The sequence below is a fragment of the Bison bison genome, unplaced genomic scaffold, assembly GCF_000754665.1.
Source record: "Bison bison bison isolate TAMUID 2011002044 unplaced genomic scaffold, Bison_UMD1.0 scf7180017864304, whole genome shotgun sequence".
NCBI lineage: Eukaryota > Metazoa > Chordata > Mammalia > Artiodactyla > Bovidae > Bison > Bison bison.
In genome coordinates this window covers 700,867-711,206 of record NW_011494876.1, presented here as the reverse complement: position 1 = coordinate 711,206, position 10,340 = coordinate 700,867, and positions in this window count along the sequence as shown.

Genomic DNA, 10,340 nt, shown 5'->3' with positions numbered 1-10,340 from the left:
TGCTGGTCCCCCAAATGGGATCCGTCACACGCTCACACACGTATACACACATTTATCTGCATCCTTAAACTTTAGGGCCAACTTTTCTGGACGCAGATAAAGTATAAGGCGAGGGAAAGAAGCCAAAAAGCAAGAGGGGCTTGGGGTCTTCAACCGAAAAGGGTCTAGCTCTTTAAAACTCCCTTGCGGCTAGAGACCTCTGGAACCAGGCGTCTGCCCTGGACTCAAGTTCCTGGCTGAGCTAAGCAGCCTTTGGACCCGCCCCGGGGCCAGGAGATAAGGATCACTCCTGGGTCAGGGATCTGCACCCGAGTCCTGGCGCCCGCGGGGGCGTGGGCGCGGCAGCCACCTCTCGGAATTCACAGCCGGGAGTTGCTTCTGCCTCGGGCGGCGCCCGAGGGCGGGGGCAGAGCCAGCTAATAATGTCCCTGCTAGGTTTCGGAACGTGCTCGGGGGCTGCGGACAGAAAGAATATCCTGCACCGACAAGGCTTCCCTCCCCAAATACTCCCCAATCGGCCTGGGCGATAGTCTCCTAAACATTTTCTTTTCCTCAGTGATTTATAACTTATTTATCCATCTTGGGTCACAAGAGAGATTTCAAGTGCTAAATAAGGGAAGTGAGTGTAAAGGACTCCGAAAGGACGGGGTGCCGCAGAGGTCAGGGTTGAGAGGCGGGCTCTGAGGTTTAGGTTCTCACCGGTCCAGTGTCCGTGTGATCTTGACCAAGCGCTGGGACCCCTCAGAGCCTGAGTTTCTTAAGTAAGTGTAACAATACCTGACAAGATTTTGGGGAGTATTACGGGGAGGACACTTGTAAAGTGATATATAATAAAAAGCTTACTAGTAGTAGTTTGAAAATAGGAATCATTCGGGGTTTCAAGTTACATGATAATTCCTCCTTTTCTCTCTAAAACTTAAAATATATAGGCATACATTTAAATATTTTAAAGCACTGCTTATAGGGCACTTTTCTAAGCCAATAAATATAAGAGAAGAACGTTGCTACTTCTCTCTTGAGATATCCAAAACTGAAAAATCCTATTGCCTTCTAGTATTTGTAAAAGAAGGAAGTGGCCAGTTTTCCATGGCTCTTCTTGGTAAGGGAAACCATCTTCAGCCTCTTTTCTCAGAAGATATCCATTTGTCTCCAGCTTGACTGGATCAAAATGAATGAGAAATTAAAAAGCTTCAGTCCCAAAACCAAATAAAGATCCAGCCAGTCAGAATCTTAAGGATAGGTTCTATCCTCTGGATGTTTAAGCTTGCCTTTACATGCATGGTGCTAGTACACAACACCCAGGACCACAGTCTATCATCTTGATTCCTGAGCTCACAGACACTTTAAGGGTAAGAATCTATGTCCACATCTTCTTGGACAGCATATACTCCAGGAAGGTAGTGGATTTTGGCAGTTTGGTTTACTGATGTAGTCCCAGTTCTTAGAACAGTATCTGGTACCTTGTTAATGTTCAAGTATTTGGTGAGTGAATCCTCTTCCCAAAATGCACATTTTTGCATACCACCTTAAGAGTGAAATCACAGATTTCCCTACAGATCATTGGTAAGCTTGCCCTTCTATACTTCCCACCTCCCACACTCCATATTTTATAACTGTGGGTGCCCACTTGCCAGGAATTCTCCCACTTGCCTCTAATCAGCGGTCACCTACCTAGAGGAGTCCAAACAAGATCAAGTGGTCGGCAGTTCCTTCCACTGGCAGCAGCACCATCTTCCCTCTCCAGGGTTCCACATGACCCTGAAGCAGAGAAGAGGAAAGGACTTGGAATTTAGCCTACTTCAGATTCTAGGTGTGGAATAACCCCCCCAAAAAAGAAGGGAAAAGTGAGGGCACAGACACCAGGGTAGAGAGAGGTATAGAGAGACATATTAAAATCCAGGAATTTAAAAAGGAGTAGTTTGAGCTTTCAAAACAGCTGAGACTGCCAATTTCCAGACATTAAGTTTATGATGTTCCCAAACTCTCTGCCTCTCCTCTGAACCTTTCTGTTTGTTCTATTTCTCCTGGTTCAGTTTCTGTGTCCCAGATTGGAAGGAGCTTCAGGGCAGAAATCATATTTATTCTATCCAAACTTTGAATCCTCAGCACCTAAACCCATGCCTTGAGGTGAGTGTGCACTTACACACTTGATGAATGAATGTGTGAATGCATGGGTGAAGTGTGACCTTAAACTATGTAGTATGTGACCTTTAGCATGAAACCCATTTAGATTCCCTGGCCTTTCAGTGGTTAGTTAGGACTACACATTTCTGTTGCAGGGGGCATGAGTTCCCTGTGGCATGGCCAAAAAATTAAGTAAGTAAAAAATAAAAAAAAACCACGAAACCCATTTAGATTTGGTGGCTAAAACTGATATTTATAGACTGTTTTCTTAAGAGTTTATAGTTATCTTGAAGTAGATTTTTCTTGAATATATATAAAGAAGAACCCTGTGTTCTGGCTTCCCTCACTTACATTATGACTTTGACAATACATTCTAGTGGGGGAAATAATGCCATAAAATACCTAACTTTGAGGTTTACCATGTGTGCCAGGATAGTTATGTACATTATTTTATTTAATCATTATAACAATTGTGTGAGGTAGGTATGGCCTTGATTTTGTATGAGTGACTTTGATTTTAGAGGAAAGTAAAGCTAGTTAAGTAAAGAAATTTGCTCAAGAGCCTGGAAATGATAGAGCTAGGATGTGAACGCAGGGGCCCGAACCAAAGCCCACATTCAGAACTACAGCCCTATGGGAGGGGTAGGATGTGGCCATCCACCATCTAGCATATTTGGGTACCAGCATATTTTGGCTCCAGTATCCACCACATAGTGTATGCATACCAGTTAAGACAGTTAAGACACTCTCCCATCTCTTCCTTATAAACTGAAAGAATACAGTGTTCCACTCTGGAATCCAATCTGCAGTCCTCCTTCAGTGGGCTCTGAAGATCAAATAATTTACTGGAATGTAGAGAGATTAATTTGCAAACATTTCTGAAGTGTCTAGAGATCTGTGGGCTCTGGTACAGGTGACATGCCAATATACTGTTACTGCAGAAGCAGTTCAACAACAAAATCTTAATAAACATGATTAAGAAGTAAACTGTGACATAATAAACTGCAAAAACGATGGTCTTATTTTCCTATAGGTAGTTCCACTCAAAGGAAGAAGAAAATCCACAAATGTAAAATTGTGCATTTCTTTCTTCCAAAGACATTTCTTTTCAAAGGTTTCTAGTTGTGAGTAAAGAAAGCATTACTGCAGTCGAAAGTGGTAACTTACCTCCTTTTTCTGAAAATGTGAAGACAGGAGATAAGTTGGTTGACTGTGAGGCAAAAGAGGACATAAAAATTGGTTATCTTTTAGTTTCTGAAGAATGTCATCAAGAAGCATATATTATAGATATCAAGGTAAATGCTTCATATTCAGTAAGGTAACTGACTCCAAACTGGTAATTTAGAGCAGATCAACAAAGGAAGTTAAAACCCTTATTTCAGATAGAGGGAAACAGATAGTGAGGACCACTTTCTGAGTCACCTCCTGGAGGCACTTTTATGATTCACTTGATAACATGTTCGTTTCCTCACAGGGAGGCAGACAGGTTTTTTCTGACCACAGTACCCCTCTAGTCCTTTCAGCTAGGGAAGAAAAAATAAAATGTTAATTCTCGTGATCTTCCAAGCAATCGCATGTGAACTATTATTTTCATATCCTAGAGGAAGAACTCCAGGAAGAGAGTTTAATCCTAGCTAATGTTCTGGTTCACTTCCATGGGAAAAAATTAATACTGGTAACTGGAAGATTTGAAATTTCAATATTGGCTGTGAAGAACCAAGAGAAACCCAAGAATTTATTATGGAAATCTCTCCTAAAATTTCCCAAATATTCAGCTATACTGAAGTATATCATCCTGCATAATTCCACTGAAAATATACGTGGTGACAGTAAATTTCCTTATGAACAGGATATTTGCAATTTTCTTCATAATAGATATTTGTATCTATTTTATCTCCCACCAACTCTATGAAAATACAGTAATTGGAACATGGTAGATGCTTAAATAATAATTTGATTAGTGAAGGTGTTCATTCTGTGTATGTCTTATTATATATTTAATAATTTTTATTGCACTAAAGCAGAACTGAATGAAAGAAGAGGAGATTACACATTGAAATCAAGGATGCAATACGGGCATTTTTAAAAATACTCCATAGTATAAATTATTGCTGAACAACTTTAAAAATAGATAAATAAAAAGGCAGAATTAAATCATTCAAGATTGTATTACCTACTTTTATACTTGGGTTTATCTCCTCCTGGACTTTGGCCAATACAAATATACACACGTTGACACAATCTACTTTCTTTAGCTGTCTCTCTCCTCATTTAGGATTTATAGTTTATGGAATAAAATAATCCTTTATACCTTTTATTTGTGTGTGTGTTTGTGTGCTCAATTGCTCAGTTGTGTCCAACTCTTTGAGACCCCATGAACTGTAGCCTATCAGGCTCCTCTGTCCATGGGATTTCCCAGGAAAGAATACTGACGTGGGTTGCCATGTCCTCCTCCAGGGGATCTTCCCGACCCAGGGACTAAATCTGCATCTCCTGCATTGGCAGGTGAATTCTTTACCACTGTGCCACCAATTTATTACTCACCAATATATCCTCAATTTTCTATTTGTTAAATATAAACCTATATCTATCACTTTTACCAGCTCAATAATATTCCATTCTTTAAATGTTCCAAAATTTATTAAAACAATGCCCTATTCATGATCATTTAGGATTCTGCATGAGACTGCAGTAATTATTTGTATTAGGATGTTTTGGTTGCCAGGGACAGAAACTTAGTTGAACTAACTTAGGAATAAAAGGAAATGTATTAATCCATTATAACTGGCAAGACTAGAGATGAAACTAGTTTTCAGCAAGCCTAGATTAAGAGGCTCAAGCAATGCTGTCAGCTTTATCCCTCCATCTCTTGGTTCTTTTTTCCTTAGTTGCCCTCATCCTCTCATACTACATATGGATTGACCTTCTTCCAAAATCCAGGAAAGACAACCACGTGCATCTACGTTTAGTAATCCCAAAAGAAAGATTTTCACTAACAGATGGGAAAAGCAATGCGAGAAATTTCATTCTGTATTAAAGCTTTCAGTGTCAATTGTGGAGAGTATAGATGGAGTTTGTGTACTTTTCACCGGCTTTGAGAATAAACACAAGTGAGGCACAAACATGATTGGCTACCTGATCAAGCCTGGCAGTGTGTGTATAGACTTGAGACTCAGGGAAAGGTCATTAAGGTACTTTTCTCTACAAGCTCCTATGGTGGTTGCCTCTTAACGCAGTTAACCAAGAGTTCCAAGAATACAAATACAGTGGGAGTTTGATTTCAATCAAAGCTGCAGTGGTTGGCCCACACATTGGTAGCTATTATGAATAAACTCTGAAGCTGGCAGTAGTGCAGGATTGTACCCTTTACAAAGGAAGCCAGTCAAGTGTTATACTTATTTAATAAAGATGGTTTGTTAAATTATTTACATAACATCAATTTCAAATATTCTGAAATGAGTCCTAAGTTTTTCTGAAGCTAAACTAAAAAAGAGAAAGTTAAATATTTTAAGATGATCTGTGACAGTTGGTAGGTTGTTAGATTGTTTTCATTCATTTGTTCCTTCAACAAATGCTGATTAAATACTTATTTTGTCAGTTTGCACTAGGCACTGATGATATAGAACTAAAAGACCCACTAGGCTTTGTTTTGTTTTTTTTTTTTTGGCTGGAGGAAGGTTACCTCCTAATTGGATACATAGACAAAAAAAAAAAAAATACAAGTTCAACTGTGTTGGGTAAGTTCAGTGACAAGGAGCTAGGGTCATCTTGGTAGACATCTCTTTAGGAAAATTATAATTTGCAAACATGGCTTCAGAAATTAAAGGTGCCATTTTTAGAAGAACTTCTTGCCTCCTTCACCTATAATTTATTTTAATAGTATTTTAATAAGTGAAAGAGAATGTCGTTTTATGATCACGTTATGATACTTGAAGATATGTTTTATGGAACCATTCACTGAGTTCCCAGATGGTTACAGTTGAATATAGTGTGAATATGTGCTTCCATAAAGGACAACTCTGTCTTGCCACAAAGTGATCCAGCAAACACTAGGTGGAGTTTTGGAAAATGACTCAGCAATCTGGAATCTGAGCAGCCTTGCTCCTTGAACTGTACTATCTTTGGAAAATTGTTCCCTATAAAATCTTGTAGCCAGATGAACGAGGACCCCCAAAGATGCGGTACTCACTTTCCAGATTTAGCACATTCCTAGAATTTTAAACTCATTTTTATGGACTGTTGCCCAGGTGAGGGGGGGCTTAGCCAAGCCAGGAACAGTTATGAGCAACATCCCATAGGAAGTCAGTTCCCAAATTTGGAGTGCTTGTATTCTGAACATTCCTGACAATTCTGGCTGAGAAATTCAGCTTGCCTAAGTTTGGGTACCCCAAGGATTTTACATGCAGCAGAGAACTGCTGAATTAAGCTAAGTGTTGGAAGACATTGCAGTTTTAATTATTAAGTTAGCCCCCTGCTTTAGTGAATGCACAAGTTGGCATATGCTTGGGAATGTTTCTGTTTCCAAACTCACAGCAACTGCATTTTTAAAATGTTTGACCTTGATCTTGTGACCTTTCCTCTAAAATCCTGAGAGTCCTGGGAACACTCACAGCTGAGTGATGGGAGCAAAACTAGACAGATAGCAATTCTCTTTTTCTTTTATTTATTTATTTGCTTAAATCTTAGGCTACTTTGTTTTAAACTAGACCCAACTTCCCTTTCAGTTATTAATTTTATTTAAATCTATCCTCTTGGTATGACTTTATACTTTGAATTGATACCACTAAAGCCTAAAACTAGTAAAGCTGTGTGACCCATCTGCTAAGGCAAGCTGGCATTTTGACACTGCTCTCCAGAGAGCTGAGACTGTTCTCTAGATTAATGTTTTCAAATTCTTCGATTGCTGTTCAGAATAAGAAACAGCACATAAACATATAAACACACACATATATATATGATTGAAACAAAAATTTCAAGAAACCATATTTATCCTTTCTGCATATGATGTACTGCCTTGGGTTATGGCCCACAGCCATATTTCTTAACCTTTCCCTGTACTACCTACAAGCTAAGAAAGGTTTTATGTTTTTCAGTGGTTAAAAAGCAAACAAACAAGTTATAATGAGACACATTTACAATATGTCATGTGCTCTTCTGAGCCTTTGCATTTATTGACTTGTTAAATCTTTAGTGGTTAACACATTTTGAGGGAGTGCTCAGTGTGCAGGATGCTTTGGTAAGTGCTTTCAATGATGCTTCCCAGGTAGCTCAAATGGTAAAGAATCTGCCTGCTATGAGGGGGACCTGGGTTCAATTCCTGGGTGGGGAACATCCGCTGGAGAAGGGCATGGCAACCCACTCCAATATTCTTGCCTGGAAAATTCCATGGATAGAGAGCCTGGCAAGCTAGTCCATGGAGTCACAAAGAGTCGGACATGACTAAGTGACCAACATTTTCTCTTTCACTCTATGAGGCAGGGGATATTAGTAGTCACACTTAATAGATGACAAAACAGAGGCTATATCACTCGCACAGGGTTACACACCTAGGAAGTGGTAATTAGGATTTAATCCTAGGTTTCTCTGCTTCCAAACTTTTGGTTCTTAATACTATTGATGTTTTCACCTTCTTGACCATAGCTTCATACATAATATGGACCCAATGTATATTCGAAGAATGAGTGAATACATGTATGAATGATCCAGAGATAGATTGATGGTATCCCATAGACCCTGACCAACTATGAGAATACAGATAAATTAGGTGATTGCTTGTTGCTTTAAAAAGCAACCAACCAAACAAATAAACAAGGTAAATCCTTCATTTATTAAGTGCTAAATACTTCATGTGGGCTTTCCTGGTGGCTCAGCAGTAAAGAAACGCACCTGCAGTGAAGGAGATGCAGGAAACTCAGGTTCAATCCCTGGGTCAGAAAGATCACCTGGAAAAGGAAATGGTAATCTATTGCAATATTCTTGCCTGGAAAATCCCATGGACAGAGGAGCCTGGCGGGCTACAGTCACAAGAGTCTAAAATGACTTAGTGATTAAACCACCACCACCACCACCACCACCACCACCAACTACTTTATGTAATTGCTTTCAATATCTTTACTCAATTAACCCTCATAAGGACACTATGAGGTAGATGCTACTCCTGTTTTACAAAAGGAAGGACTGAGGTCCAAAGAGGTTAAGTACATTGCCTAAGATGATACGACCATTATAGTTAGATCTGGTGTGACTAAGACAGATGATCTTCTTAATTCTATGCTATGTACCTCCATTTATTAATTTCTAATATCACTGTAATACTACCTACCCCTATAATTTTGTAACCAAAATAGATAATGTATCAGAACGATCATTAATAACTGTATTTTCCAATGACATATTTCTCTACCAAAAAGTTAAAAACTCAAGGTGGAAGAAGTAGAGGAGGCAAAGAAATGCCTTCCAGTACATTTGATATGGAAATTGTTATTAAAATGTTGTGTTATATTTTTTGCAAATGTTCTATAAATCTAAAATTATTCTAAAATATTTTTTAAGAACACAATGAAGCACATGGAAAAATGTTTAATTTCATTAGTCATTAGAGAAATGCAAACCAAAACCCCAATGAGATACTACTATACCTCCACTAGGATGGGTACAATTTTTCTTTTAATGGAAAATAACAAGTGTTGATGCAGATGCAAAGAAATTAGAACACTTATGCATTTTTGCTGGAACTATAAAATAATGCATACACTGTAAAACAGTTTGATGGCTCTTCAATAAGCTAAATGTTGAATTCCTATATCACCCAGCAATTTAATTCCTAGGTATATATCTATATATGCAAAGGGATTGAACACAGACATACAAACAAAAACTTGTATGTGGATGTTAATAGCGGCAATTGTCATAATAGCCAAAGATGGGAATAACCCAAAAATCCATCAAAAAATTATGTTAAAGAAAATGTAGCTTTCCATACAGTAGAATAGTATTCAGCTGTAAAAAAGGAACAAAGGACTGACGTATGCTATAAAGCAAAAAACCCTGAAAACATGATATTAAGTGAAAGAAGTCATATACAAAAGACCGTATAATGTGTGATTCCATTTATACGAAACGTCCAGAACAGGCAAATCCATAGAGATAAGAAATAAATTGGGGGTTATCAGAATTGTGGGGAGGCAGAAGGAGGAGTGCTAGGTAATGATCATGGGATTTTCTTTTGGGATGATGAAAATGTTCTGGAACTAAATAATGGTGATAGCTGCACAGTACTTTGAATGTACTAAATGCTACTGACTTGTACACTTTAAAATGGATAAGATAGGGAATTCCCTGCAGTCCAGTAGTTGGGCTTGGTGCTTTCACTGCAGTGGCCCAGGTTCAATCCCTGGTCCCAAAAGCCATGTGTCAATAATAATAATAATAAGCTTAAAATAGCAAACTTTATGTTCAGTGAATTCTACCTCAATTTAAAAGCTCACTGGGATACCATTTTTAAAAGGTAGTATACTGAAACAGAATGTGCTGGGAGATACAACTTAAAAAGGAAAAAAAGTAAATATTACATGAAATACCAGCGTTCAGTACAGCATCTTGATTTAGAGCATGGACTTTCAAAACTGGCAGCTCTAGAATCAAAGCCCAGTGCTCTCACATAATGACTAGTTATCCTTAGGCAAGTTTTATAACCTGTCTGAGACTCAGAGTCCTCATTCGTCAACCGTGTGTCATTGCTATTGGTTATAATGAAATACTTTTTATATAAGTTGTCACCTAGCCTAAAAATAATGATGATTAATATATGCTTTTTTTTTGTTCACCTTTGTATATATGTGAATTGAGTGTTACTAGTCTTCCTAATGATAATTTCATTAAAAGGAAAGTGATCTGGGTTTGGGGAGATAACAATCATAGTTTTATCACCATATGTGACTTTTTACATCCCAGGAAAAGTATCCCGTGAACAGATCTTTAAAACGATTTTGTGAGGTTATATTGAAATTTAGGCTAAATTGCTATTACTAAAATTTCTAGGCTGCTTCCAACTGTTACTACAAAAGAATCGTCATGGAATTGGAATTGATAGGAAAGGCTTTATTAGGAAAAAAAAAAAGATACCTACGTTTCCTTCCCTTCCCCTTGAGGATAACTAAGCTGTCACCATGAATATCGAGAGTGCTATTTCTTTGTGAATTTGCATATGGCATCTT